At 47.9% G+C, this 23,118-nt stretch overlaps 1 protein-coding gene across 3 annotated transcripts in view; it reads left to right on the top strand.

Moving 5' to 3' along the window:
- Positions 1-1,019: 1,019 nt before the first annotated feature.
- The window catches only part of Fgf1 (fibroblast growth factor 1), an 86,254-nt gene continuing 64,155 nt past the window's right edge, over positions 1,020-23,118 (top strand). For 2 of the 3 annotated variants that reach the window (XM_087592184.1, XM_087592179.1), the window contains exons 1-2: positions 1,020-1,257; positions 10,882-11,029. The gene's annotated coding sequence lies outside the window, so the exon portion shown is untranslated. The remainder of the gene's footprint in view (positions 1,258-10,881; positions 11,030-23,118) is intronic. The other variant, XM_087592182.1, reaches the window with a different exon arrangement.

Below are 23,118 nucleotides of genomic sequence, written 5' to 3'. Positions count from 1 at the left end.
GTTAAATTAATAGGTGAGATTCATCCCTGAGGCTTTTTTGTTGGTGGTGCCCCCACCCCACCCCCTTTTTTCTTTTTTTATTCTGAAAGTGCAGCAGAATCTCAACTTAGTTGAGAAGGCAGTGGAGCTAAATCGCCAAGAACACCGGCTCTGGAGTCAGACAGTCTGGAGCCCAACCTCAACCTTCCTGAAGGTATGGTTCTGACTTTTCCAAGTTGCAACTTCCCTGGCTGTCACACAGAGGCCAGGGTTGGCTGCCTTGAGGATTAAAGAAGCTGGGACATTCGAGAGATGGCATTCAGCAGGAGCCCAGGAGTAAGACCCCTGACAGTGACGATGACGAGGTTAAGTTGAATGCCAGCAGGTCAAGCACTACTGTTTCAACTCTCCATTCATGGTCAGTGAAGAAAAACGGGAGGCGAGACATCGACTCACTTCAGTATTATGTTCCACAAACCTAGGAAGTAGGAACTACCAGCAGACCAAGGCAGAACTGTGTTCAGCTACTCCACACTGTTTATATAATGCCCTCTCATCTCAGGGTCTGCCCCTGTGTTGAATAGAGGGTCTCCTTGTTTGAGAGGAACACCAGCCTCATGGAAGTGAAGACAGTTTCTGTCTCATAGATGAAGCTTCACAGGAAAGTGATCAAGCAGTTGGAATGCATGGGGAGCTGCAAAAGTCACTCTAAGGAAGACCCCTACCCCTCTCTCTGCTTCATATGGGGGAAGGGACAGGGATGAGTTCAGAGTAGGGCACGGACAGACACAGCTTGGCCAACATATTTAGCCTTTCACCTGGCAGCTATCCAGCCCCCAAATAGCCTGCGTGTCTAATCCAAAAATAAATCACATGAGAGGAAAAATGAGCATGGGCTCTCGTCCTTGTCTTTTAGTGCCAGCTAGCCTTGTGGGGGTATGAGGGGGGCCTTATGACCTCTTCCTGCTGCCTTCTCCCAGGGTCCCAAGGCCAGGAAGCCACCTGTTAAGTGACCAGTGGGGTGTATGGTTTCACTCAGCCTTTCCCTCGTGGTCTCGGTCCTGTTAACACCAGAGAGAGAAGAATAAAGGAATTTGGTTCGATAGCCTCTAGGGGGTAAGGGCATTGCCTGACGCCTTTTCTGGATGGACACTCCCTTCTAATGGTGAATGGAAACTCCCTTTCTCAGCAGCCTCCTTGCAGTGTCCATTCCAGTAGCTCAGTGTGATTGCAGCGGCTGCCACCACCCACACAGGAAGCCTCCCAGAGCAGACAGAGGTGAGTGCCGGCTCCCCACACTTCCCACTTGTTCCTTCCTTGCTCCCCCACTCCCAGACCTGAGTCTGGGTTGAAGACAGGCTGTAGTCTGCAAAGATTCCTGCCTCTCATTCAGACGCACGAATTCGCCCTCCAGAAAAGAACTGTGTAGGACCAGTTCCTAGCGGGGGAAGCAGGAAATGATTCCTACCCGGTGAATTATTTGTGATTAGATCCAAGAAGAGGTTACAGGAAATTGTAGACTGGCCAAATCCCATCACCATAAAGTTAATGCTTTCTTAAAAAGCACAGAACAGAACAGGAAATAAAAGAAACCCAGCCGATTCTCCCTTAATGGGCAAAAAAAGGAAAAAAGAAAACAACAAAAAAAAAAACCCCTAAGATCTGCAAATCTTCTGCGTCTTGCTCCTCTCTGATGTTTCAGAGTCCTGCAAGATAGACGTCATAGACTCAGTAACTCCTTACTGTAAGAAAAGAAAGAAATAGAGAGCTTGGGAGATGGTTGCTGGGTGAGCAGGGCAGGGAAAGAGAAGTACAGTTTGTATCTTGGTCCAACCTTCTACACCCCTAATCATTTGGAGATGTGCACAGGGCCCACTATCTCCAGCACGTGGGTTCTGTGACTGCAGACACTGAGTTAAGGCTTGCAAATGTCCAAGCTAATAAGACATAAATAAAATCCCGACGGGGTCATGTGCTTGCATGAATTGGAGTTTTGTTTTTTTCAATGACCATAAACCAAGATTGAAGAGATTTAGGCAAAAGGATGGTATTTTCCCCTCAGCTTGAAAGCAAAGACTTTGGTTTTGGTATGGTGGCTCTAGGTGGGTAGGTGTGGTGGTTTGGATAGGCATGGCCCCCATAGACTCAAGCTTGAATGCTTGGCCCATGGGGAGTGGCACTATTAGGAGACATGGCCTTGTCGGAGGAAGTGTGTCACTGTGGGGCAGGATTTGAAGTCTCCTATGCTCAGGCCCCACCCCATATGGAACCCAGTCTCTTTCTGGCTGCCTCCAGAACATAGTCTCCTTCTTGGCTCCTCCAGCGCCATGTCTGCTGACATGTTGCCATGCTTCCCACCATGATGATAATGCCCTGAAACCTATGAAACTATTAAGCCAGGCTCAATTAGAAGTTTTCCTTCCAAGAGTTGCTTTGGTCATGGTGTCTCTTTGCAGCGATGAAACCCTAAGACAACAGGTAATATCGACTAGAATCCTTCTCTCTCCATCTTTTGCCTTTGGCTCCCTGTAATGTTCCATTCCCAGAAGGATTTGCCATGACTGTGGTATGATGGTGGCAATGTGGCTGCCAGCAGCTCAGCGGACATTCTGCCGACATCCTGCTCCAGCTGGTCTCAGGCTTGTTTCTCATAGAACCTATGTGGAAGAGACTGGGGGGAGGGGATAGTCATCTTCTCCAGCACCATTTGGTGAAGAGCAATGAGGATGATTCCCCAAAGGCAACCAAAGTGTTGACCCCAAGAGAAGGGGGCTGGTTGCAGGACTCAGGGCCAGCGGCTGATCTTTCTGTAACGGTGACTTTGGTCCCTTCCTCTTTCACTCATCACTGTTATTGATAAGAGGTTTCAGAGGGAGAATAATTATTGGTAGAACAGGTTACTAAAAGATGCCATGGATTGTCACATCCAGAGACTCCTGGTCATGACGAAGATGCTAACACCAGAAAGCTGACTCTGGCTCAGGTCTAGGCCAGCCCCATTCCCTGGCTCCTCTAGGTGATCACTTCCTGTCTCACATGCTCTTCCCTCCATACCCCTTGTCCCAAATCCCTCTACTCTATTGATTGAAGTCATCTTGCCTTGCAAAGTCCCTTGTGGCCCTGTAGTGGCACACGCCTTTAATCCCAGAACTGCAAAGGCAGGCAGATCTCTATGAGATCAAGTCCAGTGTAGTCTACATAGCTAGTTCCTGGACAACCAGGATTACACAGTGAGACTCTGTCTCAAAACAAACTTTGTAATTCTTAGTTTCTTTCCCACCTGAATTTTGCATCAGGGGTGGGGGGGAGATTAAGTTTATTCTCAGCCCTCTTTATAACATCTGACACATAATTGCTGCCCAATGATGTGAATTCAATCAGTTGAACAATAGAAAATTAGCCTGCTTGTGGGCCTCCATTCTGATTTTAAAGGCAATATAACTCCAGCAAGCATCGGTGAGCTCAGTATGCATGTGGAGACCCAATAGCTCAAACCCAGAAAGTCTTCAGCTCTGCTCTCCAGGCATGCTCTCATGTTGTGTTACTATGCTGTGTCAGGTGGGGGAAGTACATGTCCTCGATCATACGGCAATAAGTGGTGACACTGGGGTATACCCCAGGCACATCTGCCTTTTCCTTTCCTGGTCCATTTAACATATAGGTACCTGTCAGTGGCATCTCCTGGTACATAATTTTAAAGCCCAAGAGACCCTCTTGGTGGATTACATAGGACCCTTTAGATGATTTAGACACCTCTCTGTCACCTGACATCTCAGTGCCTCTCTAAAGGAAGTCTTATTTGATTTGACCCCTCTTCAGAGGATCGGGGCTCAGTTCCCAGTGCCTACATCAGGTGGCTAACAACCACCTGTAACTACAGCTCAAGGCCACCAGATGTCTTCTCTTCTAGCTTCCGAGGGTACCTGCATGTGTGTCATACACACTCAGGTACACACATACACATAAAATACTTAAGTATTTAAAAACATGGCATGTAGCAATAGAAAACATTCACAGCAGCATTATTTATAATATATGACCCTACAAATTTATTGGCTGGTGGATGGAGTTAAATGTGGTATATCCATACAATGAAAAATTCAACAGTAAGATTTAAAAATAAATTCTGATACATGCTACATTATGGTTGAAACTTGCAGATATTATGCTAAGGGGAAAAGCCAACTTTGAATGATTATATTGAAACAAAATAGCTAGGGCAGGGAATCCTCAAAGATAGAGAGTAGAGCCGGCTGGGGCTGTCAGAGTCTGGCAGGAGGGGAAGTGGCAGCTCACGACCAAGGGGCTTCTTTTGAAGTGACTGTACTTGTGGCTGCATGGTTTTGTGACTATCCAAGACCTTTGTTGGACACTTGTGATCCATAGGTCATGTGAGTCATAGCCGAGCAAAATCATTAAGAAATTGTCTTACTTAGGGTTTCGATTTCTATGAAAAGATACCCTGTCCAAAAGAAACTCGGGGAGGAAAAGGTTTCCTTTCAGCTTAGAGTTCCACATCACAGTCCGTCACTGAGGGAACTCAGGGCAGGAACTGAGGCAGAAGTCACAGAGGAATTACTGGTTTTCTCTCTGTGGCTTGCCCAGCCTGGTTTCTAAATCAACCCAGATCAACCTGCTCCAGGTGGCTCCACCCACATCAGTCACTAACAAAAATAAATCTATGCCGACTGAATGGACACATTTTCTCAGCTGACGTTCTTTTTCCTAGAGAACTCTAGCTTGTGTCAAGTTGACGACAAAAAACAAAAAAACAAAAAACAAAAAAACTAGCCAGCACCGAAATCCAGAAGGATCTTAGCCCATTACAAGGACTGGTTGAAGGCGTGGTCTGCTGTGCCTTGGTCAGCTCGAGTCTTTCCCACAGAACATGGCCGCAGACAGATGGGAAGACCATAGATGGGAAAGAGATAGGTCCAGGGGCTGCCCCCTTTCCTGCACAGGTCCTGTGCTGTTTGCATGGTTTGCATGGCTTTCCTCCCACCTGGTTTCAGACCATTCCTCTGTAAAGGTCTACTGTCCGTCAATCCTCTCATTAATGTTTTGTGGTAATGCTTACCTGGGATATTCGCTTAAGGTCTCTCTCTCTTTTTTTTTTTTTTATTATGTTTAAGACTCTGGTTTATTTCAATCATAGACTTGGGGTCCAAATTTGCTTGTTTTACCAAATAGCACAGCAGTTTCCAAACCAGGTGTTCTTTGGTTGCAGCTAAACTGGGCTTGGGGCATCTCATTGCTTTCTGAATTAAATGTAAAAATGTGTATATGAGCAAACATGCTCACTTTTCTGGAGAACTGAGCCGTGCATTTTGTCAGATTTTCAAGGGCGTAGACTGTGCGGGTTTCATAGCCTGCTGTGGACCAGACTGCAGGGCTCTGAGCACCAAAGGCTGATTCTCAAACAGCAACACTGGCTGCTTGAGCCACATTTACCACAGCCGAGGACGGACAACTGGGCCAGGCCTGGGGCTGACAGTATGCTGAGGACAGCAGCGGCTCTCCCTCGGGCCTCTGAACTAGAAGAGTTATCCCTGGGCATCTGGTCGATGGTGCTGATGAACCCTGTTCTTTTGGCACAAAAACTTTGAGAAGGTTTCAGTCTAGCGCAGAAAAGACCAAGAGTAACAAACCATCTCGGCAGGCTCTGCACCACGTGATGAGCAGCACGCAAGTAACACAACGAGTAAAGATGGCTACGTGAACTCAGAGACGCAGAGGTAAGGCTGAGCTTGCTTTAGCTCTCAGTGCAAAGGAAGGGTACCAGGCAGTTCTGAATAAAGAGAGCTGCAGTCTAACGTACCATTCCAGCAAGATTCTTCTGGAATGACGCATGGGACTGAAGGAAGAAACAGGAAGACAAATTAAAGGGAAATTACTGAAATCAATAACCCCAGAAAGCAATGAATGCTTGAATGAATTAGCCAATGTCTCAAAAAAAAAATCTCATTATGTAGCCCAGGCTAGCCTTGAACTCCCTATCTTCTGTTGCTATCAGACTGCTAAGATCACAGGCCCGTGCTACATCACACAGGCTAGAGGTCTATTAGTAACAAAATAAAACAAAACAAGACAAAAATAAAATAAAAATAAAACCAAAAAGAGCTCTCTGTAAAAGCACAGTAGGCTGTCATCTTCTCCCTGACAGAGTCTAATTCCTCACATCTGGCCATCTTCAGGGAGGACAGAGTTAGCGAGGATTGCTTTATAGTTCTGAGTATTGTATGTTCTTATCGCAAGAGCTTTTACACAGCAGTGTCATCATGCAGGCCAGATCTATCAGCACAGGCCTGTAATCTCTACTACTTGGGGGACTGAAACAGAATGATGATCTGGACTGGACTGTGAGTTCAAAGCCAGCCCAGGCAAGTGAATGGGTACTTGTCTCAAAACAGTTAAAGGAAAGGTTTTGGACTCCCCAGCACCATAGAAACTGGATGAGATAGCTTCATGTGCTTTCATAATTCTGGCACTTGGAAGGTATAGGCAGGAGGGTCAGGAGTTCAAGACCATCCTTAGCTTACATGGGAGTTTGAGGTCAGCCTAAAACAAGAAAAACAGAAAAGAGAACCAGAAGAGGTCCTGGGGGATCCGTATCAGAGTTGAAGCAGTCCACTTGTGGGAGGGACCCTTTCCAAGTGTTCCTCCTGCAGCAGCTGGGAAATTAGCTAATATTCGTGGGTGGTGATGAGGCAGGGCCTTTGTATCCAACGTCTGTGCTACGGCTCTGCTGCTGTGTTTGGCTGTGAGGTCACCTTGGATAACTCATAGCAATCTCTTCAGAATGTCTGAGGTGCTTACAGTCCAATTGGCAGCCGGCCCCCTAGGTGGCCAGGATGCCCTTGTTTAATGGCTGACTGGGCATAAACAAGAGGAAATGCTCTGTTAGACCGTGCCACTCAGCATCTGATTTTACCTATCAGCTGACTAGGATTTGTTGGGCTTGAACAAGGTCAAAAGGTCAAGTGAGATTAGGAAGAGTCTCACAGTGCTGCTGTCTCTTATTCAACCAAGAGGAGTGAGGAAGGTTGAAGCAAACATCAAACGTCAGCCTCGGGAGTCAGGACGAGATGCCAGGGTGGCAATTCTGCCTGAGAGGAAGAAAGTGTACTTACTCAAAGCCTTCAAAATCTTGCCAATCCATTACGCACGGGCACTCCTCTTATGTCAACTAAGTTGAAGAGTGGGGGTTCCATGTCTGCTATAATAAGTCACTGAATCAATAAACAAGACAGAAATGCTGTCCCCCACCTTTGTGGGCCTTCCTAAGGACTATCTATCCTGTGGACTATCCTAAGAGGTTTGGGCATCAAGTCTGGCTCTTTGGGAAGGACCATGTCACCTCTGTTAACTGCCCCAGGCTGGCACTTTAGCCTCAGACAGCTCTGGGCAAGCCCACATCTCTGTGGATAACCATACCAGGATTTTGGTCTGTCCTCAAAGAGCTATTGTTTTCTGTCTTCGTCAGGTCATGGCTGCAGTGGTATGTGGTTTCTGTAAAAGGTCTTATTGTGACAAAAGAGGCATTTAAAGTGGCCTAAGAACTTCCAGAGAAGATATGATTTCTGACACACACACACACACACACACACTGTAGAGGACCTAGAGTATTGTGGGTGCTTAATAAGTGGCTATGACAGCTATTTTTTTCCACAGACTATTTCCTGGATTCAGGACTCAGGTCTATTCTGGGGCCAGACTTTCCTACAACGTAATCTCACTGTCTCTTCCCACTCCAAACAATAGTGGGGCCCAGAGCCTCTCATTCTCATCGCTCAGGATTTTAAAAACTCTGCACATATTACTTCAAAGGTAGGTATAGACCCTTTAAACGCGACGAAATAAACAGACAAATTGAGGACTGTTAAAGTAAAAAGGAAATTAAATGCCAACATCAAGAGAACCATACTATAAATGTGCCTTAAAGAATCAAGGATTCATTTCCCAGGATCTGGACCATAATAATGCCAGACACTTGCTATAGAACAGAAATTAGCACAGGTCAGTAGTTAGGGATTGTATTTACCTAAGCGATAAGGGTAGGGTGTAGAGGTGTGTGATGGTCCTCTCTACTGGACACAATGGAGAACTGAAATGTAGGTGTTTACCCTAGAGTTGGGTATGCTAGCACAGGCTCACGTACACTAGATTGCTGTAGTGCCCCCAAGTTCACAGGGGTGCTGTAAGTTGGAATTCTTATTGAGCTCCTCAGGAAAGACAGAATCTGGAGCCTGGAAGAGCGGAGTTGCACAGGAGTGGCCAAGGACACTGCGTCCTCAGGTTAATGAGTAGTAGGCTGACATAGGGAGGGGGAGAGTTAGTCACTCAGAGACTTTAGATGAGGGTGTGACTCTGGAGGAGACTTTAGGTCTGTGTCTTTTGTTCAGAAAGGGTCTTTCAGCACATCATTAAAATATTACAAGGATTTCCTAACTAGGTGATTTTGTTTCCATAGCTGGCAGGGTCTCAGGTTAGGCATGCTGACCTGTTCCTTTTCAAACACACAATGTCCCGCTGGCATTGTATTGCTTTCCTACTGCTGTGATAAGGCATCATGATGAAGACAGCTTATAGAAGGAAGGGGGTCAGATTTGCAGAGGGATAAGGGTCATCACCACCATGCCAGGAAAGCGTGACAGCAGCTGGAGAAGCAGGCTGTGAGCTCACATCTAAAACCCCACACAGGAAGCACAGGAATCCCAAGTGGCATTTGAAACCTGAAAGCCCTCCCTCATCTCCTGGACATCCTTCCTCCAGCAAGGCCACACCTCCTAAGCCTATCCAAACAATACCACCAACTGTGGACCAAGTATCCAAATGCCAGGGACTACAGGGGACATCTCATTCAAACCACCACAAACGCCTTCTGATTTGAACTCCTGTGGTTTGCTGAATGAGAGCTGCCACTTCTGAAATGAAAACATTGTCATTTCCTTCAAGAATGAACTCCTCTTCCTCAGCTTAAAGATACTGAACAAGAAACACCTGCTCTCGTCTGAATGAATATCAAGGGTGTATTTTTCACACCCCAAACTTTGGATTTCGACAACATATCACCCATTCTCCTGAATAAGGACACTGATGGCGACGTACTCACAAGCCCTGTGCTTGAGGGCAGCTCCATGTGACACCTGTAGCCTTGTTCTGTGTGTGACACATCTGGTGAGGGCAGAAGCTGGTTCCTTTCTAATTGGGAACCTGGCCAGCCTGCACTTCTGTTCTTCCCGGGGAAACTAGATTCAGTACTGATGTGATGGAGTCCCTCTGTAAGGCTTCCCTGAGAACCAGACCCCTTTGAGAGACCTGGGTCAGAGCCATGTGATATTGGAGCTTTTGTATTTAACTCTAAGAGCTGAGGTCCTCAGGACTCCTTATTCTGAAGGCCCAGGAATGGCCCTGGATGCTTTCTCTCAGCCAACAGATAACACTGTTACTATTCTGATACTGTAACAAAATACCTGATAGAAACAAGTTACAAAAGGGAGAAAAAGTTCTCTGTGGCTCAAGGTTTCAGAGACATTTCAGCAGTGGGGAAGGCATGGTGACAGGAGGCCAAAGTGGTGGCTGTTCACATGGTACAAACCAGGAAGTGGAGAGAGCTAGACTAGAGGCAGGGATATGTACAACCCTCCAAGACCAGCTCCTACTGACCTCGGTCCATCAAGAGGGCTGGCCTCTAGACTCAATAGCCTTCAAAATAATGCCTTAAGCTAGAGTCCAAGTAAGTGTTCAAAATATGAGGGGCCTTTCAAATTCAGACCTTGCCCCCATCCCGTCCTCTACTCACTGCATCAGAGTGACCTCATTGGCTGAGGGGAGAGACCTCAGAGTACATTTCCAGTTCCTCTAGGTCCACGTGCCTCTCTCTATCTGAACTGTCAGGTGGGCACAAGTGAGCACACGTGTGTGTGTGTGTGTGTGTGTGTGTGTGTGTGTGTGTGTGTGTGTGCGCGCGCGCGCGCGTGCGCAGATGTGTGTTCACTCATGCCTCCCAGGCTGAAATGCCTGTGGAAGGGAGGCTCTCTTCACCAATGATCGGAAACAATTAATCACTGTTTCAGGTGCTTGCTTTGATCCACGTCATCTGCGTCCACTTCATTCCCTACCTTTAAGCCAGACTTATTTGGACAGATAGCAACCTTCCTTCCCTCTCCACCGTATGATGATGATGTGCATGGTCCGCTGAGGAGGTCTCAGGCTCACCTGAGGACTCCCCTAGTGTAGCCAGGATGGGTGGACTATAGTGCAGAATGCTGTGGCCATGCTCTGCTGCCCCTCACTGGCCGAACCTGGTGGTTACTACCTTGCCTAACTTTGTAGAATGCACTTGGTTCTGGGAAATGGAGTAGACACATAGACAGACACTGCCACACACAGACACCTACACCCTGAACAGGGACAGATGACAGAACAGAGAAGGGCTCCCTTTCACCAGCAGTCTGATTTTAGAGGCGTGTCTTTCAACACAACCAGTTGTTTCCCTGGTGACAGAGGCCTCAAAATAAACAGGACTCTGCTCAGACAGTAGTCCACTGGGCTCCGGCTTCTGCCCCAAGACTAACCATGCTAAAATAACAGCCAAGGTAGTTGCTGCCCTGTCTGCCGTCTCTGCAGTCCCAGGTCTGCTGCAGACTGTCAAGAGTTAGGGGCACTTAGAGTTTTCTGTGCACTGACGCAGTGGGGTGGGGCTGTGGGGTGGTCTGCAGGCGGGGTCCCCTCTGCTGATGAGCAAGGAAGGGCCAAAGGCAGACCCAGAGGCCAGAGCTCGCCCTCTGCTCCCCCACCCGCCTCCCTGCTTCCCACACAGCCCTCTGGGACTGGCATGGTGTCTGGAGGCAGGCCAGCAACCTGATGTGCATGCCACAGCCCGTCCCTCTCCCCACACAGAGCTGCAGTAATCCTGAGGTTCAGAGAGCCGGCTGGAGAGGCAGCTTCAGCACAGCAACCCTGTGACAGAGCAAAAGCCACTAAGCGGATTTCGTCCCCCTTGCGAACAAGTGGAGTGAAGAGAGCCCCCAGCCTGCCAGCTCTTCAGGTAAGAATTAGGGGTGCGTTATATTCAGAGCTGGGTTTGGCTGTTTGTATAAAGCTAGTCGAAAGGGAAGAGGGGGGACTTGTGAGGGTAGAGAAGTGTTTTAAGCAGTTAGCAGGGAGCCAGCATGCCTGCCAGTGTATTGGGTGGGCTTCCCTCCGGCCGCTTTGAACTGAGATGCAGCAGACCTGGAGGAAGGGCCTGCTGAGCACACAGACATGGAGAACTGACACTTACAGGTTAGAGATAGCACAAGTAATCCTACACACTTACAGGTTAGAGACTGCACAGGTAATCCTACACCAGGCTGCCTATCATCATCTTCCGACCCGCGCCTGCCTAATAAGACCAGAGTGGGTGGGGATCATCTGACAGAAGCCCTGGATGCAGCCTTTGAGATCTGTGGAAGCTGAAAGCTGTGGCCACAGTGGGTCTGGCTGGCAGTGTCTTGCTGTGTCACGATCACTCTACTCTAGTCTAGAAACTCAGCTGCCTCGGAAGAACCTGTGAAAAGCCTAGGATTTTATCGGCTGTTTCACAAAATAGCTGAAGGATTTGATAGGGTGGACTCCGACGCTCCCCACCCTGTCACCTGGGCTACCCATTACCTTCTGACCCTATTTCACAGTCACAGGCTCATGTCTTAAGCTCCTGAACACAGCAACCGTATTCAAGGCTCTTGGATAGGAGGCCTTGAGACTCTCAGACCTCTGGGTGCCCATGTGGGAATTTCAGGCATTTAATCAAGGGTCACTTTGCAGAAACCTTGCCTCCCATCTCAGTCCCAAGAGCTCTCTGTGTCTCGGCTTAAGCCTCCGTACCTTCTTTAGCTCACTTAGCATCCACCATTGTGTCTCTTCCTTCCTGTTTGCTTTGGTGGCCAACACCTTCGCTTTCCTTCTCCTTGGGGATGTCAGGGAGCAAGGATAGCTTCTCATTTGACAGTGGGGAGAGACAGGTATCCCAAGAGAGGCTGCCCTGTTCCCCTCACCTTCAACTGCACCATGTCTTGGCACCTGGCAAAATGTTGAAAAGGTGGCTCGGCTGGCAAAATGCTTGCCATACAGACTTGAAGGCCTGCGTTGATCTCCATAAGCCATTATTTTTGTTGTTCTTATCCTTGGTTGGGTGGCTGTTTTTTGAGCTGGGTTCAGTAGTGAACGCTTGAAAGCCCAGGACATGGGAGATAGAAACAGGTGGATTGCTAGGGCTCACCAGCCAGTCAGTCTCCAGTCTATACTCACTGAGTTTCTGGTCCATGAAAGACCCAAACTCACAAACAACAGAATAAAAGCAGGGACCAGAAAACAAACAAGCAAAACCCAAGGTGGACAGCTCCCCAGGGGTGACACCTAAGTTTGTCCTCTGACTTCTGCCTGCACATGTGCATGTGTATATCTGGGAGTACACACACTTACACACACACACATACACACATACACACATACACACACACACACACACACACACACACACACACACACACACACACACACGAGAACAAATCACTTTCCTTTGGAGGTAGTGGGGTCTAGGAATAGTTGCCCGCAGTCTGTGCAAATAAGTGTGGCTTGGTGGAGACTCTGATTCACAGCCACCAACTCCCTCTGCCTTTATTTCCTTTGTGTTGATCACCCAGGGTTTCCCAGGAAAGTCCCCTCTTAAAATTGGATCTTGGAAGGCAAGCTGAAGAGTTTGAGGACAGCTGACTGAGGATGTGGGAACACTTTCTTCTTGTGGTGACTGTCTTTAAAGTTCAGGGAAATGCTTCATTTAAAGAAAAAGGCATATATGAAAAGTCAAGCAGGAAAGCAAGGTTGTGTTTGTGAGTCCTTGCCTGGTTCTTAAGAGGGTTTAAGAAAGCAGGGCACGATCACGTGGTGTGAGTCACTGGTGAGGGCAACAACCATGCAGATGCTCTTTTCAACGGTGATAGCGGATGGACACTTGATCTAACTAGCAAAGGGATGTCTGATCCAGGGAGAGACGCTGAAGCCAGACATCTTGCAGGCATGCATTCTGTGGACTCTGAGTAAGTTAATAATCAAGGCCCAGCCATCCTGTGTACCGGCTGCCAGGAGCACAGAGGGTGACATAGTCCTTTTTAAGCTGCTAAGACAGGATTCATGCTAGGGAATGCCTTGCTTTAAGTATAAGTAACATCCATTCACTGTGCATAGATGACAAGTGGGTGAATCTTTTTCCCAGACAGGCAGTTTTCCATCAACCACCAATAAGGCATCCCATATCAAAGGTAACTGGCTCCAGCCCAATCAGACAAAGAAAGGAAAGGCACTATGAGTATATATTAATGGCACATGGTTGGGATGGAAGGTTAACAAAGAACCCAAGGCGGAGGACAGGAGCCAGTTTAGGGCAGGGGCAGGCAGCAAAGCAGAGGACAGAATAGCAGTGAGTCCCTAAGTCACAGTGAAAAGCATTGTAGGGACAGGGAAATGGCTTAGTGGGCATAGACACACACACACACACACACACACACACACACACACACACACACACACACACACACACGGTGACCTGAGTTTGGACCCCCAGCACTCATGGAAAGGCATAACAGCACACATCTGTAATCTCAGGGCTCCTGTGTGAGATGGGAACCACAAACAGGAGAAGTTTGTAGGTCAGAGAGTTTGCATACATACTAAGGAACAACCAAAGAGAGACCCTAATCTCAAACTAAGTGGAAGGCAATGGCCAAGATGCCTGCACTCACACATGAATGAATACATATATACATAAATACATACATACCTGCATACATACATACATATAATACACACACAAAAAGACAGTGAAGAGCAACTTAAGATACATAAAGTAAATTGCTGACCTCCATATACATAAATACATATATACCAATATACCTGCACATACATGTGCATGCATATAAACATGTACGTAATACACACAGACAGATATATACACATACATATACATACACACAGCCACAGTGGAGAGGAGAGCAACCTAAGATAACTAAAGTAAACCTTTGACCTTCATATACATAAATACATATATACCAATGTACCTGCACATACATGTGCACATACATGTGCACAAACATGTATATAGCACACACACATAAACACATACATGTGCTCAGGAAAAGCAAAGTGACATGGCTACTAAATGCACGGGTTCTGCAGTGAGGCAGCCGAGGCCCACATTCTGACTCTCTTTCTAATTAGTGTTGTGACTTGCCTCGGTCTCCTCATTTGTAAAAAGGGTGATAAAGTGCTAACCTATTGAGGGCAAGATCAAGTGAGCTGCTGCATTAGTCTACCGCCTGGCTTTAGTGAGTGTTGTGAGAGCAGAGGAGGCTGCAAGGCCCAAGCACCGGGGCTCTGTTTGCATTTGTGAAGACCTGAAGACAGAACAGTTATTGTCCTCGTCTCCAGTGTTCTCGTCCTTTCTGGATCCAGGCACGCGGCTCAGCTTTAAGTCCGCCAACACCCAGTGAATCAGGGGCTGGCTGGTACAGACGCAGGATTTAGGCTTGGTGGAGGGGCTGTTTACCCGGTGTCCCACAGCTACCAAGGGGCAGTCAAGTCAGGGTGTCCAGCAGGTCTGTGCTTCTACCTGGGGAGGCATCCTAAGAGACAGGTGGAATTTGGTGACAGGAACTCAACAACAGGTGACATCTGAAGACACCAATAGGCTAGAGTTTGTAACCACTGTTCAGAGATGGCAGGGTCAAGCTTGGGTCATGAGCAGTCTCAACATGGAAGACTTACATGTAGGCATATCCAGTCTGCAGCTGGTGAGCCACAAGTACTCCAGGATAACCATGAATAACCCAACATAAAATTATAAACTAACTTAAAACATTATAAGGAGGGTTTTGGTTGGTTGTTTTAATGATTTTTCTTTTTTCTTCTTTTGCAACTTAATTCATGGTTCTTGACTGAACTTTGTAGATGAGAATATCTGTCTCAATGTCCAAAGGTTGGACACCACTGACAGCCTTGAGTGTCAGGATCTTTGGAAACAAGATAGGCTACACAGGTACTGTTGCCTCCAATTTTTCTGAACCAGGCAGTGGGCAGAGCTCAAGAACACAGGAAATGAGGTAAGAACAGATTCAGGCATGGCAAGAATGCTGAACCAGGACTCTCTGAATGGCTAGGGTCTAAGTTCAGAGTTGCCTGAGCTCAGTCTAAGGGTAACACTGGGTCACCTTGGTTGTAGAGATAGGAGGAACAGATGATCCAAAACAAATTGTCATAACCAGGGAAGTTCCTGGTAAAACAAAGACTGGATTTTTTTAATACATCCAGTGTAACTTGCAGAGACTGGGTGTTTGCATGAGCACTCAAGACCACCTCTCTAACCTTGCTGAGGAAATCTGATGATGTCAGCAGGGGTGAAAGGGTATGCCCACCTTGCAGGCAGCTATGTTGGTGTGGAGGGTTACTCGGGCGCATGCCTCAACCCTAACCCCTCCAGGAACGGTGCTCTGGTCCAGGAGTTTTAAACCTTTAAGGTCCATAAAGAACCCGATTCCTGTTGGGCTTGGTGGTGCAGGTCTGCAAACCCAAGTGCTTTGGGAGGCTTGCCCATGCGTTCAAGGAGACTATCTGAAAATGAAAACCAGAAAGTGCAAAGAGAGTTGAGAGAGCCCATCTAGTACTCTCAAGGTCCTAGCTTTAATCCTTAGCCTTATAATAGGGAGTGGGGTGAGTCAGATTCCTAAGTCCTAGGCACAGAAATGATACTCAATGGATTCACAATGGGACCCAGGATTCTGCATTTCCTTGGCGATGTCCAGGTGGTCCTGATACATTTCATCCATGAGACACACTTAGCAAAGCTTGGATCTGGCTTCCCACTGTGGGTCCTTCACTCTTTTTAGTATAAGGGGGAACACAGAGCTGTGTGGCCTGAGTAGCAGTTCGCTACTCAGTCATAGTGACTTGCCTGAGAGACCTTCTACCCTATTATAACAACACTATAGTATCCATGTCCCATGATGCCCTCAGCCCACGAATTCTTCACAACAATGCCACAAGGTAGATGCTACTCCTCCACACATCTCACTAAAGTAAGAAATGGGTCCATGACCTAAGAGCAGTGAGGCTGGGGTTCGAGCTAATCATGAGCAGAGCCCAAATGCATAACTGAAAGACTGACTTCCATGAGAGCAGGTTCCTTTCTCATTCACAGGTGGGGAGACCATCTCTAGTTCCCACCCTGGTCTTGCCCAGCTTTTCCAGGCTCACACAGCACTTCTCCAGAGGCAGATGTCCCCACATCTCTCTACCCTTGTTGCATTCAATAAGTCAGAAGGATGAGGGGACCCGGGTGTGGAAAGCAAGAGTAAAAGGTTAGACTCACATGCTGAAACCACCCCAATCCCTAGAACCCCAGACTATGATCTGATCTAGAAATAGGGCTTTGTTTCTTTTTCAAAGACATCCAAGTCAAGATGAGGTTGTTAGAACGACTAATGTTTTTATAAAGAAGGGAATTTTGCATACAGAGATATATACAGAGGCAGGAGGATGTGAGGAGAGACAGCCATGAAGGAGAGGAGCCTGGAGCAGAACCTCCCTGAAAGCCCTCAGAAGGAGCCAACCCGACAAGGCCTTTCTGATGTTTTTGCCACCCAACAGTCCAGCTGAGTCATGTGGTAGGGAACCAAGTTCCCAGGGTTTCCTCTATGTCCTGATCTTGGGGTGATCTAGCTGAAGGTCAGGTTGGAGCGACATTTTAGAATTTCAACTCTGAGAGCCTTTCTGTTGTCTTAAGTGTTGCCCTTGAGAGCACCCAAAAGGTCCACTGCTCAGGAGGAGAGGACTGAAGAGGAGCGAGAAGGGAAGACAAGAGGAAGCAGGAGAAAGAATTGAAATGGGGACTAGGGGAATGTTTATAAGTGCAAGGAATGACTAGGTCAAGTTCCTGCAGCTCACTCCTGGGAACTTCCTGTGGCCAAGAAGCATGCCAAACACAGCTGCAGCAGGGCTGGGACCCATAGAGAGGTCAGTCATAGATGAAGGTATAGCAGTCTCCTCTGGTAGCATATCGAGCACACAGCAGAGGTGCCTGGGGGTGATGCTTGCCTGGGCTGAGATCTGAAATCTGAGATCTGGAGGTGGAGGAGGGCAGAGAACTCCAGAAGGTCACACGGTGTGAGGAACTGTGGCTACCAAGCAGCCAAAATGAGGCCAGTATGGCTGGAGGACAGGGAGTGTGGCTGTAAGGAAGGTCTTGTTCTCACTGGCTTCTCTGTGGCTGGATAAACGCTAAAAACAATTTGAGATTACAGGTTACAGCCTGTTCTCGAGGGAGGCCCAAGCAGGAACTTTTAGGTGAGGTGTCCTTCTCTAGCTCCCAAGACAGGGACATGGGAGGCAGAAACTGAAGCAGAAGCCATGGCAGAGTGCTGCTAACTGGCTTGCTCCCCGAGTCTGCTCAGCTAGCTTCCTTATACAACTCAGGACCACCTGTTACAGGGCTACACTGCCCACCGTGGGGTGGGCCCTCCTACATCACTTGGCAGTCAAGAAAATATTCCTACAGACATGCCCATAGGTCAATGGGATGACAGCAATTCTTCATTTGAAGTTCCCTCTTCCCACATGTGTCAAGTTGCCAGTCAAGAGTAGCCATGCATTTAAGGGGTAAGGCCACAGAAAACACAGCAGCTGTTCTCAGCCTTCTTAATGCTACTACCCTTTAATACAGTTCCTCAGGTTGTGGTGACCACCCCCCCCCACTATAAAATTATTTTGTTGCTACTTCCTAACTATAATTTTGCTACTGTTACTGATTGTAACAAAATCTGATAAGCAGGATTTCTGATGAGATACCCACCACCACCAAAAAGAGTTCGTGATGGACCAGTTGAGAACCACTGGCTTAGAAGGTGTGAGTCTATATACGGAAACTTTCCATCGGTTAGAGACAAGGGGTTGGGGCAGCAGCAAGCAGTCCAGGAGCAGCTTGCCAGTTACTCAGTTTTACAATGTTGCAAAATCCTAAGGGAAGAGAATCTTATTCCTGCCCCGAAGCACCCTCTGCAGTGCATGCCAAAGAGTCCAAACAGACGCAGTGTATCATTACTTTTCTTGCTGTGACCAAGTATCTAGTAAAAAGCAACATAAGGTCTGGAGGGTTTATTTTGGCTTACAGTATAAGAAAGAATACAGCCCTTCAAGGCAGGGAAGGCATAGCTGGCACAAGGGCAGGATACCTGATCCAGTAGACAAGAAGCCAAGAGAGACAGGAAGTAGGGCCTGGCTGTAAAACCTCAAGGCCTACCTCTGATGACACACTTCCTCCATCAAGGCTCCACCTCTTAAAGGTTCCACAACCTTCCAACCAGAATTCCAAGCTGAGGACCAAGTGTTCAAATGTGAGCCTACGGGAGACATTTCGCATTCAAACCACAGCAAAACAGTTATTTGTGGTCACTAGATCCCAGCAGTAAGCTAGGCAGCCAGGCAGTGTCATACATACTTCAGGTGACTGGACCTCACTGGAAGGGCACAAAGGTCCCAGGGGACAACACTGCCTCTTCTTTCTGCTTGTGCTCTGCCTGCAGTAGCAACAGCTGGTACACATTTGGGGATCTAATTGTTCAGCAGGGTCTAGGGATGGTGGACAAAGTTGGGGAAAGGAGGGGACAGAGGAGAGGGGCAGTAAACAGAAGAGAAAGCTGGTAGAGACAGTATGAAAAGAGACTGAAGTTGCTGGGTAGGGAAATGCAAAGGCCACAAAGCTCCGTGTGTCTCAGTCATGACTTCATGCGAGAAGCTGAGAGCAAGTGTGATGGAACACACCGTAAGTTCAGCATGCATGAGGCTGAGGCCGGAGGATCAGAGTTAAAGACAGTATGTGTTGGGGTAGAAATCTCGGCTCTCGTCCAGACAAAACACAATGGGCCAACATGGTTCCATGTGGAAAGGTTTAATGAGAGAAAAAGAGTAGAAGAGGAGAGGAGTAAAGGCCGGCCATGAGTATGTGGAGGGAAGCGGGGAGGGGAATGGGGAGAGAAGGGTCAAAGGGGAAGAGGGGAAGAGCAAGAAGCAAGAGTAAGAGAAGAGAGTAAGAGAATGAAGAGGGGGCAAGCAGCCCCTTTTATAGTGAGTCAGGCATACTTGGCTGCTGCCAGGTAACTGTGGGGTGGAACATACCTGGCTGCTGCCAGGTAACTGTGGGGCCGAGCTTAGAATACCAACAGTATGGGTTACATAGAGGGAGGAAGAGAGGGAGGGAGGGAGGGAGGGAGGGAGAAAGGAAAGAAAAATGAGCTAGGCCTAATGGATGGGATTCGGGCTTGGATTTGCTGCCCTACTAAGTGTCTAACCGCCTCTACTACGTGACAGCGCATCCCCTTCCCCTAGAAAATTTATCAATACCAATTGTCAAGGAAATAAGTCACCTGCCACAAAAGTCCTGCTGGAGAAAACCGAATGCACTTTACTTCCTTGTTCCTTCTCTGCCACAGAAGGAATTCCCTTTGGATTTAAACAGAGACACTGGAGATAGCTAAGCAAGGATGAATTGATGGAGTAACTTGGGAGAAGAGAGAGCAGCCTAACACTTGTGACCACCACTTGAGCCTGGTGGCTTCCCTTCTTTTCTTTTGCTGGCTTGTTCCTGCCTCTGAGGTTTTGCAACTGTGCCATCAGTGTGGAATGCTATTCTCCGAGTTCTTCACATAGCAGGGTATCTTGTTCTGTTTATTCTCAGCCTCAGGCTTTACCTCAAAGAGGCTTCCTGTTACTCTAGTCTTAGCCTGTCTTCCTACGTGGCCTTACCCCAGTTAGTAGCCATTGTGCCAATTTTAAAAACATTGATATTGCCTATTCTATTAGAACATAAGCCTCATGGGGCAGGAACCAGTCCTTGTCTGTCTGGTTCCAGCTCCCTCCCCAGGACAGAGGCAGCAGCTCAGTAGTAGCCACAGGACCAGTGAGTGAGCGAATCACTCATCTTGGGAGTAAGACAGCCAAGGCCCTGGGACAGCAATGAGCCATCCGTCCAGTCCACTCTCTTCTGTCCTCACAACTTCTTTGCATCTGAGAGCAACACCATGAAACCTGAGTTCAAGACCTGTCCATCCTCAGCCGCTCTACTTTAGCTGGCTTGATGTCACTTCTGCAGAGGCACTTTAGGGCAGTGGTTCTCAATCTGTGGGTCATGACCCTTTTGCAGGGGTCACCTAAGACCATCAGAAATACCGGATATTTGCACTTCGATTTATAACAGTAGCAAAATTATGAACTAGTGACAAAAGCAATTTTATGGGTGGAGGTCACCATAACATGAGGAACCGTACTAAAGGGTCGCAGTGGTAAGAAGGTTGAGAACCTCTGCTTTAGGCAGATGGAAGCCTACGTCAGCTGTGTAATTCACATAGAGGTGAATGATCTCATGGACGAGGGGCATCTAAAGCAAGTGAGTGACGTCAGGCACCCAGAAAAGACACAGGGCTTTCCTCATCGATGGGGATAACAGAGTGGCCCACAGTCAGCACCCAGTCTGTACAAGGTGCCCTCTGGAGACTCTAGAGAAAGAAAGTGCTTCCAGAGGCTGCTACTCTCCTCCTGCCTCATCAGAATTCCTGTCAGAATACCCAGTAAGGGTGGGAGCTGGAACCAATGCTCCAAAGCCTTGCCCTGAGGAGAAAGTACATCCCTATCTCAGAGGCTGGGTGGCCTGGCTTTTGGAGTAAGTCGCATGGACAGTCTTCCTCCCTCAGTTCAATTATTATGTCTGGTAGAGGGACATTTCTAAATGGCCGATGCAGGTTACGTTCAAAATGGCATCTTTCAAAGGTTTCTTCCCAACAGTGAAATTTCCATGCAGTTAGCATCATAAAATCTGTTCTCACTCTCCCTGGCTAGTTGGAGGGAAGCAAAGCCTTCAGGCTCTCAGTAGGTCAGGAAGTTTTCTAACAACTCCCATTCTTACCCATCTTCCTCTAGCCTGTGGTGCTCAAGTGTATGGCATAGTGGTCAAGGATAGAGGTTATGGGGTAGATGGTCTGGGTTTAAATCCAGGATCCAGCCCTCCATAGCTGTGTGCAAGTTAAATAATGTTTAAGGCTCTATTAAGTAAACATTGTGACAGCACCCATGTCTTACATCTCCTGCCTGGCACTTGTGAGTTAACACAGGTAAAATTCACAGTGCTGCCAGCACTGCCTCAATGTCATTTGTTCCCATCTCAGACGGTAAGACATTTGAGACAACACCCGTCACGTTTTAGTTCACAAGGCATAGATAGCAGCTAATATTTCCTCCATGAAATTAGAACTATTATCATTACTGACAAACTCAAGGTTTCTGGAAATTTCCATGTGACCATTTTTAAAATAAAATAAATAATAAATAAAGTTCAGGACCATGAAGATTTCCCCCTGCCCTGCTGATTCTGGTAGCCCTCCCCCGCGAACCCCATCCCCAAAGGGAAGATACCGTTCTGGATTTTTCTTCATGTCAGGGACCTGGAGCCAGCCAGCTGGGAGCTTTCTGAAGTGCTGATGGCTAAAGCCCGCAGTAGATTGCAGGTTACCTCTTTGCCACACTGAGCTGTAGATGTTCCCAACAACGACTAAGGACATGTAGGTCTTTGTTCCTTTTGCCTTACGCACACAAAGACTTTGGGCTTCCTATGCTGGGAACCACGATTCATCAATACAGCACCTCCCCCTCCAATTCTGCTCAGTGCCCCCTGAAGCTGGTGTTGGGTTCAGATCACTTGGAAAAGTGTGGCGAGCAGCAGGGGCTGCTGACAGCAGCAGACTGCACAGCTGTTGCCCGCCTTGCTCTCTCCTGCTGACTTTAGCTAAGGAACTCTTCTTTCTGCTTTACAGCAGAGGGCTATAGTGAGACTGGAGGTGATACAAGGCAGAGAGCGGCTGCCTCCTTTGATGCCTTTAATTCCCTGCCCCGCCCTGCTCTTGCGATAGCTCAGAGTTGTGGCTATGGAAACAGCCAGTGGGGATCAATGGCTCAGTGGTCTGAGAATCGCTTGCCTTGCATCAGGTGACCATGAGCACATCACTTGGCTTCCGAAGCAGCCTAGAGAGATGGCGTCTGGGAAGGGGTCCAGACTGAAGTCTGGGGGAGGAGATGTCGGCTGCACCCACACCCCACTCAGCTCATCTTTTACCCCTGAGGCCCAGGAAGTAATGTGGATTTAAGCCCGGCTGCTCTCCGGGGTCTTCAGGCAGCTGCTCACTGAAGACTGATAGTCTCCCAAAAGGAAACTGGAGCCTCTCCAGTCCCCCTTTAGCCCTTCCTGATCCTCCCCCACCTCCCACTAAGGCCTGAGGGTTTAATACACAGCTGGATCAGGGTGGATCCAGAGGCCCGAGGTACAAGCAAGCAGCAAGGGCGTTTCTAAGGCCATACCCCAGTTGTTTCTGGTGACCCATTGACCTGGCCCTCCCTGCCTTACGCAGTCCTAGACTGAGCCAAGCCTTTGGAGAGCAGCTTCACCTTGGGGTAGCTGGCTGGAGCCTACTGTGCTGGGTGGGAGGTTTGGATCCCACGCTGGATGGGCCCTGGGGGAGGTCAGGGGAAGGATGGGCCAAGGAGGGCCTCATCATGTTTCTCCTTCACACTATTCAACAGTCAGATGAGGGCTGTGGGGACCTCTGTGGTAGAACTGTCTTGAAAATCTTTCAGCACATCGAGGCTGTAAAAGGGAAATCTATCTTGAATTGGTGACATGATGTCTTCTCATCACCAGGGTGGCACTTCTGTAATTCTAGCACTTGGGGGCTTAGACAGAGGTTTGGGAGCCCGACTTGGCTGGGTAGACTGGTTTGTTTGTTTGTTTGTTTGTTTGTTTGTTTTGCTTATTGAAAAAGCCTTGTGGGCTGGGGAGATTTGCCTCCCCTGCATCAACATAAAAAGCTGAGTACCACAGAACACATTTATACTCCTGACATGATGAAGGAAATGGGATGGGGTGTGGGGATGTGGGTGGGTGCAGGAGGATTCCTGGCATTCACTGGCTAGCTAGTCTTCTTGCCCAATCTGTCAGCTCCAAGGTGAGTGAGAGACTTTGTCTCAAAGAAAAAATCAGGCGGAGAATAACAGAGGAAACCAGTCAAT

This window comes from Rattus norvegicus, chromosome 18 (genome assembly GCF_021556685.1).
Source record: "Rattus norvegicus strain SHRSP/BbbUtx chromosome 18, alternate assembly SHRSP_T2T, whole genome shotgun sequence".
Taxonomy (NCBI): domain Eukaryota; kingdom Metazoa; phylum Chordata; class Mammalia; order Rodentia; family Muridae; genus Rattus; species Rattus norvegicus.
Note: the sequence above shows the minus strand (reverse complement) of the source record. Positions and strands in the feature narration are given on the sequence as shown.